Raw genomic sequence first — 21539 nt, forward strand, 5'->3', positions numbered from 1 at the left:
ATCTCATAGTTCTCCTTTAAGTTGCAGTGGATGTCTCACCAATGGTTCTCTTGACTGTCTGATAGTAGTCAAAGATACTTTAATGGATGGGCAATGAATCTGTCTTACAATACTCTGATTATAGCTTCTACCCAGCTCTGGCAGGTAGATTGAGTTCTGGGCCGCTGGCAATTGTCCCAGGCTGAGGCAAAGCCCAGGTAGAGACACACTCTAAAAACACAGCCTCTCCAGGCAAAAGCCAAGGAGGAGAGAGAATACTCTGCAAAGTGTCCCAAACCACATCTCTGAACAAGAACCTCAGGGATAGTTTGGGTCAGATACATATTTACATTTTTTCCAAAAGAATTCATGGCAATGGGTTTTCTTCAGGTTACTGTTTAGGCCCTGTAGGCTTAGATGTTCCTTGTAAAATAGCAAATCTTTCCTTATTGAGTTGAGGTCCACATTGGGTCTGCTGGGCAAATATTAACTTTGACTGGTGTAATAGGGAACTGGTACAATTTGAACTAAAGAAAAAATTAGAAGAGTGGCAGAGGGTGCACCCAACATGAAGCTCACGTACCAATACAGCGTTTAAGGCCATTGCTGCTTATGGTGGAGATTCCCCTCTCCCGGTGACATCAGCAAACGGTAGTGTAAATTTTTATCACCTGCTATTTATTTTGATTTCTATTACAAATATACAACCAATTCTTGCTATTGACACCTAGTTTGCAAAGCATGCAGAGCTTTTTGGCAGCCTGTGTATAATTAACTCAATTAATTTGTTTTTCATAGTAGGAGGGGATATGCTTCCTCTGAATCATTTAGCAGTAGGGTTGCCACCTTTTCTTCAAGCGAAACCCGAACACTCTAGAGATGCGCAGACAATTTTGGGGGAAAATTAGTCGTGGCTTATTCATATCTAAATAGCGCCACCCACTCATATGCAAATATTACAGGTGAGACTATTTTCAGTGGGGGGCCAGTAGCGCCTATCTTAATTTTGGTTGCCCCTGTCTGCCTGACATCTTGTGTCCGGGTTTCTGCTGCTATGAAACCCGAACAGAGCATTCAAAACCCGAACTGTTCGGGTGAATCCTGGACAGGTGGCAACCCTATTTAGCAGTCTGTGAAATCTGCTCCTGCTATTTTACAACACAGTTAAAATGATCTGGATTTAGCAGGCTGGAGTTCTCATTTTTTTCTTATATAATAATGATTCACTTACTGCAGGTAGGACAACAGTTCCCTAGAAACACAACTATCTCTCATATCCCCAGCACCAGAGGGTTAGCCACAAAATGACTTAGGAAAGTTTGATGATTAATACAATTTGTAGAACCACACTTGAATGGATAAGTATACAGTCATCTGTTCCTGTATCAATTTATTTTCCATTAGATTGCTGGCAAAGTCATCCTTGTGGGGGAAACTAGGAGCGAAGAAACATCAAACGGTTTGCAAGACTACTGAGATAGCACAGGGACAATTGTTTTGCAAAAATTGCATTATAATTAGATTACAGAGATATATTATGCTAACATATAAACACAGGAAAAGGAGTAATAGCATGAGACAACATATATTATATAGTTCCAGTATGTTACAGAGAGATTTGTATTGATTCTGCAAGCGGTAATAAAATACATTTTGGTGATATGTTAACTGAATTATCTGTTATGTCACAAAAGTGAAACTATGGGCAACCTCAAAAATTTTATATATAATGCAGTCTGTCACATTCATTAAAGCAGTACAAACACTCAACAGCATTGTCACCCTGTGGGCCAACTGAGTGGCCAACTCCAGCTAACCCTGTAAGCAGTTACAGCAACTGTTTTTGTTTCTTCCGGAAAAATGGTTTAACCATAAACCCATATAGATAAAAGTGGACCATTGCAAGAACCCTGTGGTGTCCAATGATTTTGTAAGGTAACCAGGTCTTCTGTGCATGTGCGTGGTCCCGTTTTGCGGACCATAGGAAAACGGGCACTTGCCCACATGCGTGCGCATCGGGATGTATGTGCACAGGCGTGCTAATCTGGCTCACAGGCGCGCTAATCTGGCACACAGGAAGTGATGCAGTACCTCTAGATTGATCTCACTATTTAAAGCAAGCACAGCCTGGCCTTAGTTGCTGGATGGTCTTTCAGCTGTTCACTCTGATCCTGTTTGCACTGCCTGTTTACTGCTCCTATATCTTGACCCGGATTGAACCTGACTGCTCCTGATTGCTGCCTTCCTTCTGACCTTGGAATTGTTACTGGACCTTGCCTGTGCCTCATCCCTTGTACTTTGCTGCCCGACTGGTGTGACCCCTGGCTTATCTGACCTTGATTCTGCCTACTGCTCTAGTACCCTGCTGTCTGCCTGGTGTGACCTGCCTCGGCTCTGCTCTACCCGATCCTGATTCTGGACTTCTGCCTGGCACAGTGTTGCCCCATCCACTGGCACCCACTGGTGCTACTTGCTGTTTCTCAGGCTCTATTCCCATCCTCAGAGTTTGGGGGACACAAGGTGCAAGGGGAGCCTCCTCATCCAACCAGTCTCTAGCCAGGTACGTGATAGATTTGCTCCAACCCTGTAACTTGATGGACAGCTAGGCCCATTAAAAGATGTGGGAAAAAACAGATCTACTGGCAGGATCAACAAGTAATAAAATGTTATGCAGTTATTGCAATGTTAAAGAAAAACTCCGGGAAACTAAAAAACTCAACTGTTGAAGTGCAGGGGTAGCCCCACTGCAAGAGAAAATTTTATCTAGGAGTCTCAAATAAAGCAAATTTACTTACCTGACCCTTGGTTTCGCCAGCTCCCTCTAGACGAACCAGTCCCTGCAGCCTCTCCTTTCCTAGGTTCAGGCAATCCAAGGACAACTGACATTATCACATCTTGTGCAGGTCCACTGACCCACATTAGACATAATGATGCTGAGGGACATTCTAAGCCAGGGCGCAGAAGAAAGAGGTTAGTGCCGATTGCCGACGGGACAAAGAATCAGGAGAGTAAAACTGGTGTCTTACTGAATATATATTTTACACGACTTTAATTGGGCTTTAAATTCTGAACTTTGTGTGAAAATGTTGACTTATAGAGATAAGCTGCTGCTGATGTCTCTCAAGGCTGCCAGAAAGTACTATGTTACAACCGTTCCAGGTTGTGATCCACGGGTTTAGGGGGAGAAATTATTTTTTCTGCATGCAGCTTAAAAATAAAAATAAAATCCAACAAATGGCCAGTAGGATAGCCAATGCATTTTGGGGGCTTAGATGCACACCTTTTGCAATTATATACATTGTTTCACATACTGTACATTATTCACCCCCAGGGAGCATTGTACCTGCTACCTATTCTCCAGCTCACAAATGGTGGAGAATGCGGGCAGGTACAATGCTCCCTGGGGGTGTGCAATATTGAGAGGCACAGAGACCAGTCCAGTGACTTTCCCTCAAACAGGAATGACTTTCATTGGTGCTTTACACAGGCTATATACTGTGCTGTACAGGGGTCAAATAAAACCAAAAACTCCAAAACTAAAAACCTAGGTGTGTCCCAAAACTAACTACACGTATACACAGTCCTAACTAGCAACCTGCACAAACCTGGTGTTTGTCAGGTACCACAACACAAAGGTTACCATCCCTTAGATTCAGCAGACTCCCCAGGCTCCAGAGCACTGTCTGTTTGCCTTACCTGCATTACATCGATAACTAATTTTAATATTACTTCTACAAGCAACTAAGTTGTGTTTTTATACCATTTTTATTTACAATATATTATTAAATTATATATCTACGTGCTATTTTGTCTCTTAGCCCTGATATGTAGGCTCCCAAAATGCATTAACTATACCTTCTGACTAGTGATGTTCAGATATCAAGCACCGTACTTGGTACAAGTACCGATACATTTCCAGCTCCAAGACTAGACTAGAAAAAAATGTTAAAAATTAAGAGGCAGCTGTCATTTTTAAGGAGCATTGGCCTTGGGGCTCCTGGGATTTGTGCATCCCTGTTTTAACGTGTTTCCAGACCAAGTACAAGTAGCGATACTTGTCCAAGTACTCACAGATACCAATTGCTGATACATTTTTGTCTAGTGTCATGTGACAGTTTTTCTAAAACAATACAGACTAATCATTTCAGGACCGTGGTGGAGTGCCAGGGCCCAGTCGCAGCTGCAACCGCTGTAACCCTGGTAGTTCTCGTGAAAATGCCAAGTATCAGCACTGGTATCTGAACTGGTATCTGAACATCCCTACTTCTGACCTCTCCTAATAATAAGAAAAAACGTCTCCTAGGATTACTATTGACTACCCCCTCTCATCCTTTAATATATACACTTTAGTCGGCTCTGGGGATCCCATGAAACACCCCAGCTGACAAAGATCAGCCATCATAATTTTGGAGTAAAAACCCATGCACATCTGTGTCCAGTGCCATACCAACACATTTTTTTAGCAAGATTTTTTTCAGGCACACTTGAAAGATGATACGTTCACTTTAAAGTACATCTGAACTCTCCAATAAACAGAACATCTTCTACTGGCATGCTAGGCAAGCAGGCATCCCTTTATAGCTGTTTGAGACCAGGTCTTTCTATTGCAGTGGCAATGTGCATTCACAGTAATTGCTAATAGAAGAGGCGTGTTCAAACATGCTTTAGCATTTCATTTATTTTTATGGATAACATGGAACCAGTTCAACCATATTGTCTTTGCTGAGCCATACCGACATAATTCCATAACTCGCCATCTCTTATCCCGTTAAAGCACAAAACAGAAATAATGCAACAGATTTCTGCTCAAGCGACTTCACACGGCCTTCAGAGGAGCGATGTGCCAAGTAATTCTATATGAGCGGCATATACACTAATTAGTTTTATGTAAGGAAAATAAACACGCCTGACAGATGTGGTTTTGTCATTTTATAAACCTGGCGCGTACGCATTATCGGGCTGGTAACAACCATGTTATTTTTATATGCTTTAATGACTGTTAAGTGACAAGAATTTGACGGTTGGAGATAGCAAGACTAGTCATGGTCAATCAAGGGACAGGAGACAGAAAACTCATTAAAAACAGTGCCCATAATAGCCTCCCTTAACCATTTACTGGAAAATAAAAATAAAACCACAGCTGCTGAAGGAAATCAATCATCCAGAGATACAGTGAAGGCAGACATTTTGTCTCTTGTCCATTTCCCTTGAAATTAAGCCAACACTCGAATGTGGACTACTGTCTCTGGGAGTTTGCAAAACATCACAAGGCAGGAATCTGCATATAAGGTTCTCACAAGATGGTACTTCCAGGCTAACACCTTATACCTACTGTGATATTGTGTGGCATTCCCACAGTGGAATCTGGTATTATGATCACCCAGGACTCTCATCCAGAAAGGCTGAGAGTTGTCAAGAAGCAAGGGTTTTTTTCTGGTGAGGCTGGGAGAACTGAGAGCCTGAGGGGCCACCAGTACAAGTGTGGGACACCACTAAAAAGAGGATCGGTGGGTCAGAATTTTTACTGTTAGCGGAAGCCAGGAGGCTATACTTTTTTTAAAATATATTTTTCAAGCAGTGAATGGATGCTGTACTGAGCAACCCCTGGGAGGGTATCTAAGTTGGATGTGTGAACTTTTGTTTAAATCAAAGTGGGCTACCAGGCCCTTAAAAAGAAGACACTGCAAGTGGACTGCGTCCTACAAATGCTCACCATATGTGCTCATATGCCCAAACAGCACACTATATATCCCAGTCATTGTTTCGGGGGGTGTAGCACTGAGGGTGGTATCATGCATACCTAGTGGTCTAGTGGTCTTGTCCTTTGTCATTAATTTTTGGACCAAAATGTATAGATCTATTTGCGCATTGTTTCATGTTGCCATTTGGAGGGATCCGTGGCATACTCTGTTACATACCAAAGCTGACCAATTGGATGGTTCCTAGCAGAAGCTAGTGGACTTAATAACAATTATCCTGTATTAGGAATGTAAGCAGCGCCTGCACAGGTTCTTTGTGAATGAACAACGTTCAAGTATCCTCATGGATTCTTATGACAAATGTAAAAAGATTTGGACCACTTGGTTCTCAGTTGCTCTCCCTGTGATGGACCGTGTAATACTCACTTTAGCAGAACTAGTCAGCTGTCCTCTTGTTTATTTTGGGACTGATGCTTGTTCTGTTTACCCTGCCTTATCTTTCATGGCTTCTTTATACCCACTGGCGAAACTACCAGGGTCGTAGCGATCACAATTGCGACCGGGCCCTGGCATTCCGCCTGCTGGGGGGGCCCAGCGAGGAAGAAGAGGGCCCCCCCGAGAACGTGCTGTTCCTTCCCTACCGCTCTGCCACTCGGAGCATGTACGGGCGGCTGTGCGGCAGGGCTGGAGAGGCTGTCACACTAGTCCCGTAGAATGTGCTGCAGGCACCGTCAGGCAGAACATTCTGCTGTGTGAGGACCCTCTCCACTTAGCCCCACTCCCTTGCCGCCGAGACACGGAAGTGGGCCCTGCAGGAAGGGGAAGGTAAGTCTGGAGTGGGAAGGGGGGGCACAGGGAAGTGTGTGCGTGGGCGGGGGGGGCGATGCTAGTGGTATTCTGTATAGCTGACTTTTATTATAATGTATTTCTGGGACTTGTAGTCCTCCATAGCTGGTGCTATTCTGCATTGCTGTATGATGACTATACAGCAATGCAGAATAGCACCAACTATGTAGAACTACCAGTCCCAGCAATTCATTATATTTTTAAGTAGGGATACTCGTACTCATACTCATACTCGTGAAAATGCCCCGATACTAACTGCAGATACTGGTGTTCTGTCGAGATGTAGTCGAATCTGCCAACCTTTGTGCACAGACCAGTATTATCGAGGAAACAGGGATTTATTCATAAAGTATTTTGTTTAAATTGTTAATTGTGACCGTTAATAATATTCCATCTGTCATTTCCTGCCACCCATCATTTACTGCCATCCATCATTTACTGCCATGGACTGCATTTTATTAACGTTCACAATTACCATTTCAAACGAATACTTTGTAAATAAATGCCGGTTTCCTCGTTAATCCAATATGTACGTAAGCGCAGATATTGGGTCGGCGTTCTCGACAGAACACCGGCACTAAAATTTTAAACAAGCTGCTGCCTGAGGTCCTGCGCTTGCTGGGGACCTCGGCAGCCTTCCTGTTAACCTTGCGGTGCCATGGTGGTGGGGGTTGGGGGGGGCCCTTCATGGTTTCTTGCACTGGGGCCCTGAAGGTTCTAGTTATGCCTCTGCTTATACCTCCATCCTCTTGTCATTACTCCCTCCCCCTTGTCATTACTCCCTCCCTCTTATATTTTCTTTCATTTTCTTTCTCTGGTCCTCCTTTCGCTGCTTCTGCTCTTGTTCATATGACTTTCTTTCCTTTTTATTTTCTATGGACAACTTGAGGCACTCTTGGTTTACCCTGCTGGGGTTGCCCATGGGATCCTTGTGCCCATTTTATGACCATAACTGGTCACAGTGAAGCCTGTGCCCTTACTAGCAGCTACCCTACTTGCTGCATATTATGTTTCGACTTTACCCCTTTATTATCCTACCAATTAATGCTGCGTATATTTGCTTCTTCATGCGACTGTATTTTGTTTGGTATTGTATTCTCTTATGAAACTATTAAAAATATTAAAGAGGAAATTAGGCCAACACAAGTGTAATGGATGTGGTTAAGCACGATTATGACAAAATGCCTATCTCAATAGATCAATTGTAATATATATGTTAATTTGCTTTTTGCTCGTTTGCCTTCTTCAAAACCTTGCTCAGAAATTGGTGATCCGAAGTACGCAGCAGAAATAGGAACCAAGTTGGCGCCTCCTCTTCAGACAACGCACCCAAGACGAAAGATATAAACATCTATAAACATCTTGGCAGGAAGTTATGCATAAATGGATCTAACCAATGATAAGCTAGAATATATAAACTAAAATACTTTTCTGCAATGCTACGCTCAAATATACACGCTTACCTGTTAAATAAAACCCCTGAAAAGGAGAACAATAAAGCAGAAGTGATTTTAACACCTACTGAGTTGGCGTGATTTCATTTTATCTCCGAGAGTATACTCTGTTGAATCAGGCCAGGCGGCAGATATAAGTACGGAGCCTTGATCCGATCTAAATTTGTGAGCAGGTCCAAAACACAAGTAGTTGCTAAGTGTTCCTCTTTCTGCAGGACAATCCACCAATTATGAAACTATTTCCCATTGTAATGTCCCACTAGCCAGGGGGAACACACAAGCTGCTTAAAAAGTGTCACATGAAGCAAACCACCATTTTTTCCTATTGTAGGAAAATGTCCTCCAAGTTTTTTTCTATCATTGTTGGAAACTATGATGCCCTTATAGATATAAAACATGAGGAAAAGAAAGTCTGTATTGGCCATAGAGAATATTCTGGTGTTTCCTTACTAAAACATTAAATTACTGCACTTCAGTTACAGAGTTAGTGGACCCTCTCTGTTGATAGGGAATGCAGGCCTTAAAGGAGAACTACGAGGTGAGTGCTTTTCACTCACCTCATAGTTCTAGCCGACCTGTGACAATGAGACTGTCACAGGTCGGCTCAGTAGATCGGGAGGTGAGCGAACACATACCGGCGTTCGCTCACCTCTCGATCCTGTCACGGCTCTCTGCTGTGACGGGTGAGGGGCTGGATTCCCCACTCCGATCCGCCAGTTCTGACTGGCCGAACGGACGGGGGAGGGGGCTGGTATAGCTGGTTCTGCCTTTAGATAGGCAGAGCCAGCTGTCAGTCACGCAGCTGGGCGGATCCCGGCACAATTGTCGGGATCCGCTTCAGCTGCGGCGTCTCAGTATACCGCGAGCTGCAGCTCGCGGTATACTGAGCCTAGGGTGATGGGAGGACACTAGTTTGTGTCCTCCCATTACCCTAAGGAGAACTATGGGTTAAAGACTTAACCCCATAGTTCTCCTTTAAAGAGGGCGAGGCTGTAGGGTTTAGGGAACAACCCAGGGGCGATGGGCTTTGCACTCACAGTGGCATCAGCTGACAGAAGACAGAAATTAAGCATGGAACAACATAGGTAGGCAAGGTCATGTTTCATGGGCTTATCTCTTCACTGTTAAAGAAACAGAAGGTGAGTGCAGACGGATAACAAGCATTATAGAGTAATAGATCCTGGTGACTGTGAAAGTGAAAGAAAATCCCAAATTTTGGGTGCTCATCAGAACAGTAAAATATTGGAAATAATTCAATGGGGACACTAGTTATGGTCACCCTGCTGACCACCAGGGATTTCCCTCTCTTTGGGGGATTTATTGTAACTTCCTATTGTGGTTATTAGACAATAAGGGAAGTGAACCTCTCAATCGAACCAAAAAAATGATGACAGGGTCAATCATAACCCTCCCTTTCTCTATCCAACACTAAGAAACGTGCTAGCTTCATTTATAATATAAGCAAAAACACCTGACCATCTAAAGCAGCCTGACGAGCATGAATGCAACAATACTTTAGATCTTAGGTTGGGGAAGAGATAAGCCCCTGATACATGTCTCTGATGACCAACAGGATGTGGGCAGAGCCAAGCACGAGAGAGCAAGGCTTAGATGCTGATGTATTGATTGATGGATTGTTATTGTGGTTAAGCACTGGTCTTCTTCTTCACATATTACTGTTTGTCAAAGTCAAGGGTTTCCGTACAAGTCTCCTGGCTTGGGATACCCATGTTCCACCTGTTTGTTTTTGTAAATGTAACATTTTTGCTTTTATGGATTCATATAGAATATGACAAAGCTACACTACATTGGTGTGCCTGGTGCCATTTACTTATATCATTGTGTATTGTTATTAATGGTGTATGCTATACTACATTGGCAGTCAAATGGTATATGTGTATCTGTAGTGGGAACACACTTACTAAAGTGGCAGGAGGATGCTAAAGGCCTCTGTTGTTCCCGTGAGATGCACCAAAAAAAGAAAACTAGTGGTTTCTTTAAAAAAAAAAATTATGATACACTGTGCTTGAGCAAACTAAATATCATTTACTTAGAGTTACAGATATAGAATGCAGGCTCAGCATTTTCCACGTATGCTCCAAATTATAAACAAAACAAATCTTTCTCTTAATCATCTGCTTTGTATCTGCTGTTAATTTGTAAAAATAGATGAGCATCAGACACGGCACACTGAGGACAGCAGTAGCCAAAACAGAGCAGTGTCAGATCCACCTCTGTATCCAATTAGATCCTGTTATTACCCTGCTGTGTGTAATATTAAATTGCTCTCTGAATTCGGCATGTTTCTATTCTGGGACACATAGGATTTTACATGTGTGCCGCAGGCGTCGGGTGCTGTTCTCCCTGTCCCTGACTTTCCCAGGATCTGCGCTTCAGTGATAAATCAAAGAAAAATAGCATAGAAATTGTTCCTAATTGGTTGTTTCCATTTCTGAGTCAAGTGATCTGAGGTCTCTGCAAATTTAGAAAAGTCTGAGTAACTTGTATGTTGGATTTGTGAGTGGCACTGCCGCTGGTTTTTAAGTACGACAAGAGGAAACCCTCCAGACATTTAACCTCCCTGGTGGTCTGATTATCTCAGGGTTTTTTTTCCTTTTTTTTTCTTTTCTTTTTCTATTTTTTCCCTATTTTTTTCAATTTTTTACTTTTAAATCTCCCGCCAGTTCCGCCCCCCTGCCACACGGGTGATCGCAAGGGACGAAACCCGGAAGACAGAGGACACAGCGGGGCTCGTGGACAAGGTAAGCGACGCACAGTGTAATCCCGAGTGTGGCTCGGGGTTACCACTTTTGGTACTGAAAATTAACCCCCGACCACACTCGGGATTACCGCCAGGAAGGTTAATGCAGATAAAATGTTTATTTCAGTTTACTGGTCAAAAGCAGGCCTGTTATCAAACAGGCACCTATCTGCATCAACAAACCACATGAGGCTTAAAGTACAACTCAAGGCTCCCGTATGACAGTCTAAACAAGTATCTAATCCAGTTACTATGTAATGCTCAAGCCTCATAAAGTAAACAAAATGCTTCCTTTACCTTCCCTGACTGAGCCAAATCCTCCTGCATTTGTATCTTACACGCTCCCCCTCCCAGCCACTGTAGATCACAGAGGGAGGCTTTCAGCAACAGAGGCAGTGCTATCAATTCAGAAAGCAGTGAGAAGGAGAAGGTGTGGCCAGGTACTGATTAACAAGTCACAGGCTTGTGAATCAGCAGTGACAATGATAACCACGACCCCACAGCAGCAGGGGCAGATGTAGAGGATCACAACAGAGCCGATGCAGAGGATCACAGCAGTGGCAGATGCAGAGGATCACAGCAGTGGCAGATGCAGAGGATCACAGCAGGGGTGATGTGCAGGTCAGTGCTGTAAACAGGCAGAGAGGTTCCCAGGACCAGATCTCACTGGGCCCCTTGGGACCGGATCTCACTAGGCTGATCTCCCCCCCCCCGCAACCTTGGTCCCTGGTGTCTATTGTCTAAATACATTGTGCTGAAAGATGCCCCTCTTTCTCATATGAGAATGTTGGGAGTATTGATGAGCCTGGGCTTGGTGCAAAGTCAGTCCATCTGAGTTTGTCTTAGCCTGCTCAAAACTATGACCGGAATACCCCCCTCCCAGCCCAATCACTTGTGGGAGGTGCATCCCCCGCCCTGCAGCTATACTTTACAAAGGGGCTGGGAATGCCCCTGCCACTACTTTTTGGGCCGGATGGGGGGGTGTCAGTCACAGTTTTGAGTGGACTTGGGCAAACTCAGGGGAACTGGGTTCTCACCAATAGTGATGGTCTGAACACACCTGACTTTGTTTCGAGTTCGAACTTTAGAACAAGAAAAAAGTTCGAACTCGAACTTTGAACTCAATGAAAGTCTATTGGAGAAGAACCCTGATGTCTCCATTTTGAAGCCTTATATGCAAGTTATTGGTCATAAAATGGGCATGGGGGATTCGGGTTCTGCCCTGGGGGACATGTATCAATGAAAAAAAACACTTTAAAAAAATCCAGTTTTTAAAGGAGCAGTGATTCTAACATTGCTTAAAGTGAAACAATAAAAATGAAAAATTCCTTTAAATATCGTGCCTGGTGGGTCCCCTTAAACTGCTTGTAAATATCTGTACGATGTATAGAACCTTCTGCAGCAAAAAGTGACATTAATAAAGAAAAGATTGGCATTTATAAAGAAAAAAAAACGTGCGGTTCCCCCTGTCAAAGAATACCAGACCCTTTAGGTCTGGTAGGAATGTTAGCAGAGACCCAATTTAAATAAAAGTTTTTTAAAAAGCATGGGGTTCCCCCCAAAAGTAATAGCAGGCCCTTAAGGTCTGGTACGAATTTTAGGAGGGACCTAATTTAAAAACAACAAAAAAAGTGCGTTGGGTTCCCCCTCAAAGTCATATCAGGCACTTAAGGTCTGGTAGGAATTTTAAGTAGGATCCCCACCCCCCAAATGGGGGGGGGGCGTGGGGTCCCCTCCCCCTTGTGAATGAGTAAGGGGTACTTCTCATTCACTAAAGTGTTACAATAAATTTAAATAAAAAGTCCAGACTTTTGGGGGAAAAAATCCTTTAATTGAAATAAAATGCAACAAAGGCTTTAGACAAGTCCTTCATTATTTTTATTTTTTTTAATGGATCCACCAATGTAATCCAGGGTCAATAAGGACGTGCAGTGTTGTCCACGAAGATGACGACTTGACGAAATAAAAAAAAAAAAAAATGTTTTTTTAAAAGCCCGCTGACTCATCTGCTCGCGACGAACTACTGCCACAGAATGGCATTTTGACAAATGCCAGCAAAATATAAACAATTGGGCATAGCTAGTGGTGACAGCTAGCTAGCTCCGCCCAACTGTTTACAGTTGTACAGCATCTGACAGGTGAACCATGACTGGGCAAAGTCGTCATTACTTTGCCCAATCATGGCTCTTACAGAGTACAGTGCCCTGATTGGGCAGTCTTGCACCTGACCTGTGGTGTGCGAACACACGAAAACACAAACTACAGATGTTCGGGTCAAACTCTTGGTCGACCTGAACATCAAGACCATCCCTACTCACCAAGCTCAGGCTCATCACTATTTGGGAGATATGCTATTCCCCTTTTTTAACCAAGTCTCAACACTTTTTTTTTTCTTCTTACCTTTTGATATATTACCCACACAGTGAATGTCATTTCACATGAATACCGTATCTCACACACAGCGAAGGTGTGAACCATTTATGGAAATGTAAGCAGATAGTCAGGACTCTTCCGCACAATCCCTCCTATCTCTGCCGTCACAATAATGTAAACATATCTTGTATCTGCAGTAATTGCCTGGCTGCTGTTTACCCCATCGCTAACAGCAGCAATAATTAAACGCAAATTGATCAGCACAAGTGCCAACATGTCTTTGTGGGATTTCTACAGATAGGTCACATTTTTATCTATTTTTAATTTTGAAAATGTAATTACTTTGGAACCAGCATGCGAAGATCTTTAAATCAATGGAGTTCGCAAAATGAATTATACAGCAAAACCTCTCTCCGTAGGGAAAGCTATAAACTTCACTGTCTGAGAGACATTTTCATTGAAAATGTCTCCGTCTGCTGGGACGAGGCTGATACATACAGACTGGGTACTAAAGGGGGCCTATCAACTGCATACAAAAGCACTTAAAGTGTGCTTCCACTTTTGCAGTCACATTTGAGAAACCCCTCACTATGTTTGTTATGTGTTCCCATTCATGCAGCATGCCTAAAAAGAATTTAAAAAAAAACATGTCTTACCTTTCTAGTTGTTTCTTTGGAGCAGGATTAGACATAGGACTCCATGGTTGCTTTGAAAAGGTAACAATGTGGTGATAAGGGACAGATTGGAGGGACAAGACTTAAGCCGGGTATACATGGTTCAAATTTCGGTCAGTTCTTGATGAACTGGCGGCGATTCGATGGGTGGGTGCTGCTGTCGGCACCTTTCTAACCGACGTCCCTTGATCAGCTGATCGAAGGAGCATGGCGGAAAATTGTCAGCTGAACAGAGCTAGTAGCCAATGAGCCCGCATCCACTGTCAGAATAAGAGGGAAGCAGCTGGAGGTTCCTCGATTAACGCTCATACGTGTTAATGGAGGAATCTGTGATATTTTCTTTGTTCAGCCGGCAGGTTGAACACAGAAAATAGAAGCGTGTAAACCTAGACCTTAAGTGAAGTATACACGGATAGAATTTTGAAATAACAAAATAGAACTTTCACATTCAACAACATTCATTCGAAATTTCTAATTGTTAATGGGGTCAAATCAAGGAACGATTTTGACCACAGTGATGAACAAATTAGAAGGAGAATGTTGGAAAGTTTTTCTTGATCGAACGAATTTCTAACAGTGAATGTGGTTTTTGTTCGGTAACTCCATTTATTCCAAAATTGAATGGTAAAGCGGACCTTTACACTCAAAAATCAGATTCTACCAATGCATCCCTGTATGTATGGCAAATAAATAATAACGTAGGCATGTCAGGTGTAAAATGCTGAGATTGTGAAATACTTACACTTGCAGAGCATTCACTTCTTCATTTGAAAGGGCAAAATGACTTCAGTTTGCCAATGTAATGCACACCGGGATTGCCTTACCATCAGCAGAGCATTGCTGGGAAATATCATCTGTAATCTCAGGAGATCTCAGGGAAAGGCATGTTCTTCCCCTGAGATGATGTACATGGTCACCTGTCCTAGTCACATGTCTAGTCACATGTGCCAGAATTTCAGGAAGTAAAAGGAGAGCTAGTAATCTGCCCTTAGTAAACATGGCTACTGTCAGTAGACTGGGGAAGAAGATAGAAATAAGGAATGCAAAGAATACAAAACCGGCAATTATCTGTAAGTATCTGTTTGTAGATTGTCATTACTAAACATTTCTGTGTTTGTCGTTATTTTAAAGATATAGTTAAAGGTCCGCTTTGAATAAAAACGAAAATTAAACGAAATTTTGAAAGACAATCATCAAGGTTTTGATGCCAGTATTGAAAGTATTTGGCACACAGAGACCTGTGACTTCAAAGTTCTGTTTCAAGTCATTTAATAGGAATATGCAACAAGTACACCAATTATATATAAAATCTCAAGTCTGACTTTTTGCACAAAAATCTCACAATCAACATCAAATCAATAATGGTTGAGAAAATGAGTTTGCCAATGTTTGGTGCAACAGAGGTGTGCAGTAGTGTGCAAAGAGGATGATGACGCAAGTCAGTTACGCATTCTACTATGCGCTGCAACATAATAGTTTATTTGACATGCAGTGCACCAAAATAAGAAGTCACATGCGACAATTTAGTCCTGAGGCTAGGTACACACGAAGGCGTATCAAATATGCGCGTTTGTCGGGCGTTTTTACCGCGATTCGCTGTTAAAAAACGCGCGACAAACGAGCGTTTCCGAGGGCTACTTGGCTGTATCCCAATGGAAACGCGCGACAAAAACGCCCCAAAGAAGCTCCTGTACTTCTTTGGGCGTAGGGCATTTTGTAGCGTGTTCATACGGCCTGGAATATGCCCAGGTGTAAACCATACCCAAAGGAAATAATGGGATTTCGGTGTTTGAGCGTTTTGCAGAGCGTAGGAACGTGCTACAAAACACCCAGGTGTGAACCAGGCCTAAACCACTTCCCCAGGGTGACACGCTGCTCCTCTAATGAGCTGACTGTTGTCACTCTAGCACATGAAGTCTGTTACTGGCAGGATCACCAGGTAAAAAAAAGGACAACAAGCCAGCGAAAAAGAAACCTAATGCAACCACTACATCTGAGGACAGGCAGCTGCTACTTTTGTTCTTTATTTTTTAGCACATTTTTTTAATTAGTCAGCCAACTGAATCACTTGCTTTATGAGAAAGAGGGAGGAAGGGAGAAAAAAGAAAGGATGGAGAGAAGGAAGGAAGGAAGGAAGGAAAGGAAGGACGAAAGCAAAAGAGGGGAGGAAGGAGGAAAGGGAGGAAAAGTAGAAGGGAAGAAAGGAAAAAGGGAAGGAAGGAAAGAGAGAGGGGAGGAAGGAAGAATGGAGAGAAATAAGAACAAGGGATGGATGGAAGGAAGAAAAAGACAAAAAGGATGGAGAGAAAAAAGAAGGAGGGAAGAAGGTAAAGAAAGGAAGACAGCAAAAGAGGGAAAGAAGGAGAGAGGAAGGAAAGGAAGAAAGGAAGGAAGGAAGGAAGGAAGGAAGGAAGGAAGGAAGGAAGGAAGGGAAAGTAGAAGCGAAGGAGGGGAAAGGAAAGTAGAAGGGAAGGAAGGCAGGAGGAAATAAAGAAGGAAGGAAGAGAGAGGTGAGGAAAGATGGAGAGAAATAAAAACAAAGGATGGATGGAAGGAAGGAAGGAAAGGAGAAAAGGAAAAGACAAAAAGGATGGAGAAAAAAAAGGAGAAAGAGGGAAGAAGGGAAAGGAAGGAAGGAAGGCAGCAAAAGAGGGAGGGAGGGAGGGAAGGAAGGAAGAGGGGAGGAAGGATGGAGAGAAATAAAAACAGATGGCTGGAAGGAAGGAAAGGAGAAAGTGAGAAGACAAAAAGGATGAAGAGAAAAAAGAAGGAAGGAAATAAAGGAAGAAAGCAGCAGAGGGAAAGAGGGAGGATGGAAGGGAGGGAAGAAGGAAGGAAGGAAGGAAGGAAATTCTATTTCTTTAATGAAGAAATCAATTCTGTAAGGCAATGCCTGCGTCCTTCTGTCACTATAATAAAATACCTTTTTCATCCAGCCTGAAGAAAACAGCAAATATCACAAGAGGTCAGAGATGAAACAAATGAAGATCATATCAATGAGAGGCCCAGGAGAGATCCACTGGTACTGCAATATTGAACATCAATGTCTATAAGCAAAGTGAAAATTCAATTAAGCCGGACACTCTTTGTATATTACATGTGAGGTCTACAGAGACATACCTGACAATACAAAATAAATCATTAAACTGAGGATTCACTTTCTGGGTGCGCTGTTGTATCATTTATATTTATATCATGCAGTAATGAAAGGGATCAAACGACACAAGCATGCTGTTCCAGAAATGATCTTTCTAAATATTGGAAGGCTGATTATTATTGGAGGACTACTGCAATAACATAACTAACTAAAAATGGCTTCCTGTGAACCAGGATGCACCAACAGCTGCGCCGACCTTGAGACTGAGGTGGAGGTATGCTCCATCATCCCAATCTTGTCTCAGGAGCATTGTTTTGCCAGAGCTAGTGCTCAGAATGGGAATAACACCATTGTAGTGTTTCATAGTTGCCAACATTTAAAAAAAAATTCCACTGTGCCTGGTGGTCAACATTTTGGTCAAAATGCACCCATGTACAAGCTACAAGAGACTGCTACAAGGTCATGGCTGCAGCCTGACTTAACATGGTCACCAAAATAGTTGATCCTCAAACAGTACACCTGATTAAAGAATACATCAGAATGTTCCCCCCAATACCATGGAGGAGAAAATCATAAAGATGCTCAAGGATGAACAACATACTCTGTCCATGAGTGAGTATTTGAAACAACGCATCAAGCAGTGGCTGAACTACCTAGAAATAGTCAACATAAAGAAATAATTAAACTTGGCACTCCAAAAAGAGCTGCAAAAGCCGTGGCTGTAGTCTGCCTGGTAGAGCGCCTGTGCTGTTACACAGTTGTAAAAATATCACACATAGTCATAGTTAATATTTGTATTAAGGTGAAATGAGAATCATTTCAGTTAAATTTCCTTAAAGGAGAACTATGGGGTCAGTGTTTTTCCCCATAGTTCTCCTTAGGGTAACGGGAGGACACAAACTAGCGTCCTCCCGTCACCCTAAGCTCAGTATACCGCGAGCTACAGCTGCGTGAGTGACAGCTGTCTCTGCCTATCTAGAGGCAGAGCCAGCTGTACCCGCCCCGTCCGTTCCGCCAGTCAGCGCTGGCAGATCGGAGCGGGGAGAGGGGAATCCAGCCCCTCCCCCTGTCACGGCAAGAGGTGAGCGAACCTGGTATGTGTTCGCTCACCTCCCGATCTACTGAGCTGACCTGTGACAGTCTCATTGTCACAGGTCGGCTAGAACTATGAGGTGAGTGGAAATCACTCATGTCATAGTTCTCCTTTATGACATTTGTTCAATGCCATTAATAGATGGTTGTTATACTGACATCTTGTGGTCGTTTTGGGTTACCGCACCATATTTTTCTGTGTTCCCTCCCATCTATGATGCATTTCCCCCTTTCTTTATGAGTAGTCTATTCTGGCATCAAAATATGCATGACCACCTGTTTATCTGCATTGCATGCTTGGAAACATTACCATCTCTGACCTTCAAATACCGTCTGTTCATTCATCTGATGTATCCTGTTGTCTGATGTAACCTGCTGCAAGCAATAAAGCAATATGTGGTATGAAAAGGTATTTGGTGAGTTCAGCTATCTGATAAGGATTGTCCGAAGTGATTATATTTCCTTGTACAGACCAGGCATAGAGGTCTCAGCAAGGGATGCATCGCTAATACAATAATCGGAGTCAGAATAGCGCCCTTTCTGCTCCTATCCTTCACGGATCTAGGCCATTTGCAGCACCAGAGGCCCTACCTGACCACTGGGGCATGGAAAGCTCAGAATTCCTGATAAAGGAATAGCTTTGCTTCACTTATGACTTAAAAAAAAAAAGACTAGACTACATCAGAAGCATCATAAAGCCAAAATGTTAACATCTTAAGGTAAGGAACATTTATTTTATTACATTGCAATAAAAAGGTTGGTGTTGGACTGTTGTAAACCTATGAACAGAGCTTAAATTGGAATTCCTTTACAATTTTTACTTTGATGTTTTGCAGGTGAATTCCATCACTGACCATAAGCTACTAAGAATCAACGTATCCCATACCTACAAAAGGAACCACCAAGAGTTTGTGTTCTGCATCTACATTGTTTATTTTTTTTATAGAAACCGTCACGATTTGCTCCTCTTGTCTATAGAGTTAACCACCAAGAATTTCTCCCTGTATGTCCCTTTTATACTGTAACTTGCACTGTATGTATAGAGAATAAAAATAACCATTTACTTCTATTTCATTCTGTAACTGTATTTTATTATATTTGCTATTCCATTGTCCAGAAACCCTATTTTTGTATTCCCCTTTCATTGCCACAGCCGTTTTTGTGTTTTTTTGCACACGTTAAAATGCACATTTTAGGCCTCATTTAAACCCTTCCATTATTATATATCTCCTGAAAGCAGAGACACTGTAGAATAAAATGATGGCAGTTGCAACTTGTTTTTCAATCAAACCCAAATTGTCAGTAAAAATTACAGTAAAGTTAATTTTACTGCAAATAAACACAATATATTACCAATTTTTTTGGCAAAATATAAAATATGAGGTTGCACCGAGAAAACAGATACCCAACATATCAAGCTTCAAAATTGTGTGCACCAATGAAATGTCGAAAAAGTTCAGTACACAAAATTGTCTAAAGGCAACCATGAGGGTTATTCACGAAGCTAGCCGAAGGATCAGCCGTAGCTCCTGCTATATGGGCTATTCACTATATGGCATATGCTTCGGCTCGACCGAGCCGAAGTGAAACTCGGAGGGGGGCGATTGGCCGGCCGAAAGCCTCGCAATTATTTACAAGCACTCAGTGATCAGCTAATTGCTGACTGCTTATAACCGTTTTCCATCCTGACTTCTTTTGCTGTCACAGAAGGCTGAGCTGGTGGTGCGTGGAGGAGAGCTCAGCCTCCTGTGACACGGCTGACAGCTGACTCCTTCCCCGCACCGCCAACTCGACCTTCTGTGACAACTGTCTCCTCCCTCCACCGCTCTATATCCTGATGTGTTGTCACAGGAGGCCGAGCAGTAGGAGAGTTCAGCCTCCTGTGATACAGACCGCTGACATCGCTCTCCTCTCCGCTCCACATGGCCTCCTGAAAGTTTTTTCCCGCTCCACTGTGTCAGCAGGGCCGGATTTACTATCCCTGCCGCCCCAAGGCCAGGTTCTGCAATGCCCCCCCTCCCCGCATCCCCCCCATCTTATTATGTTTTACTTTTTAATCACCTTTTTATTTATTTTTATTTAATTATTATTTCTTCTTATTTTTTTTTCACTTAACTTTATTGCTATCACACATGAGCTAGCTAACAAGCCCCTGTGTGATAGCATTTGGAGGTGACAGGTTCTGCTCCCCTCCCCACATCGACGGCAAGTGAGGAGAGACTCGGCGGCCGGAACCAGAGGAGAGAGGTAAGTGAGGGGGGGAGGACGAACAGGCTGCACAGATTTTACAAGTGATTGTGTGGCAACATCGCCGCGATCACCTGTAAATGTACGAGCGGATTCCACACAAGGCAACTTACCCGCCCGGCGCCCGGCGCCCGGAGCTGCCGCCCCTCTGCGCCCTGCCGGGCCTCGGTGGCTTTGTGGGAAATCCGGGCCTGTGTGTCAGAGGGGCCACAGAGCAGCACACAGCGAGGAGGAGAGAAGCCATAGATGCAATGCAATTTCGTCCAAAAAATTGTACTTTCGGCATTTTGCCAAAAGTACCATTTTTAGGACGATATGAAATTTTGGTGCATCCCTAAACATCAGTGGTAAAAAAAATGGGCTGCCCGAGAAAAAAATGCCTGGAGATTGCTCTGTCCCTTGTGATCTTGTACTGGACAAGAAGTTCAGGGAAGCCGAGCTGAAAGAGTTGGAGCTGTTTGGAAAGATGATGACAAGTGTTTTGGCAAACATGTAAATAAAACTTTGCTGGGTAATGTATCTTTGTGTGATCTAATTTAATTGATAAAAAAGTTTGAAAGTTTAATATTACTTTAAATCCGCCGGGTTCCTTTCACATTTCTTATGGCTACACTTAGGAACAGTATTAATGTTCCAATAGAACAATATGGATTTTGATATTTTTGTCATCTAACAATGACATGTAAATTTTCATCTCCAGCTATAAAACCCAGAACCTCCAGAGGATGGGGGTCAAATGTTATTTCTCTGCAAGTTCTTTGAATATCTTTCCTTTGCGATGCGCGTGTTTTTCCTGAATGGCCCGTTGTATTACATTGATCTCATTTTGTACAATGCATGCGGCCCTCACATGTGATTCTAAATAGTTATTGTGAGAAGGATCATAGAAAATGCAGAACATCGTCAGTCCACCAGGGTACACGCGGTGTATAATATGGACCCATTCACTTCTAACGTCTCCCGGGAAATGATTTCAAAGTGAAGCCAGATCTTTGTTATACCTCACAAGTGATTGTTCAGTCAAAACAAAGCACAGAGCGGAAACCTTGAAGACTCGCAGATTATCACTCAGACTTTTCCTTCAGTCATGTAATGGAGTGATCTACTTCTCATGTAGTCAGCTAACAGTCTTCCAACCCTCTAGCTATTCATCTATCTATCTATCTATCTATCTATCTATCTATCTATCTATCTATCTATTCATCCATCCATCCATCCATCCATCCTTCTATCTATCTATCTATCTATTCATCCATCTATCTTCTGTCTATTTATCTATCTATCTATCTATCTATCTATCTATCTATCTATCTATCT

This window comes from Nanorana parkeri, unplaced genomic scaffold (assembly GCF_000935625.1).
Source record: "Nanorana parkeri isolate BGI_ZX_2015 unplaced genomic scaffold, ASM93562v1 scaffold649, whole genome shotgun sequence".
Taxonomy (NCBI): Eukaryota; Metazoa; Chordata; class Amphibia; order Anura; family Dicroglossidae; genus Nanorana; species Nanorana parkeri.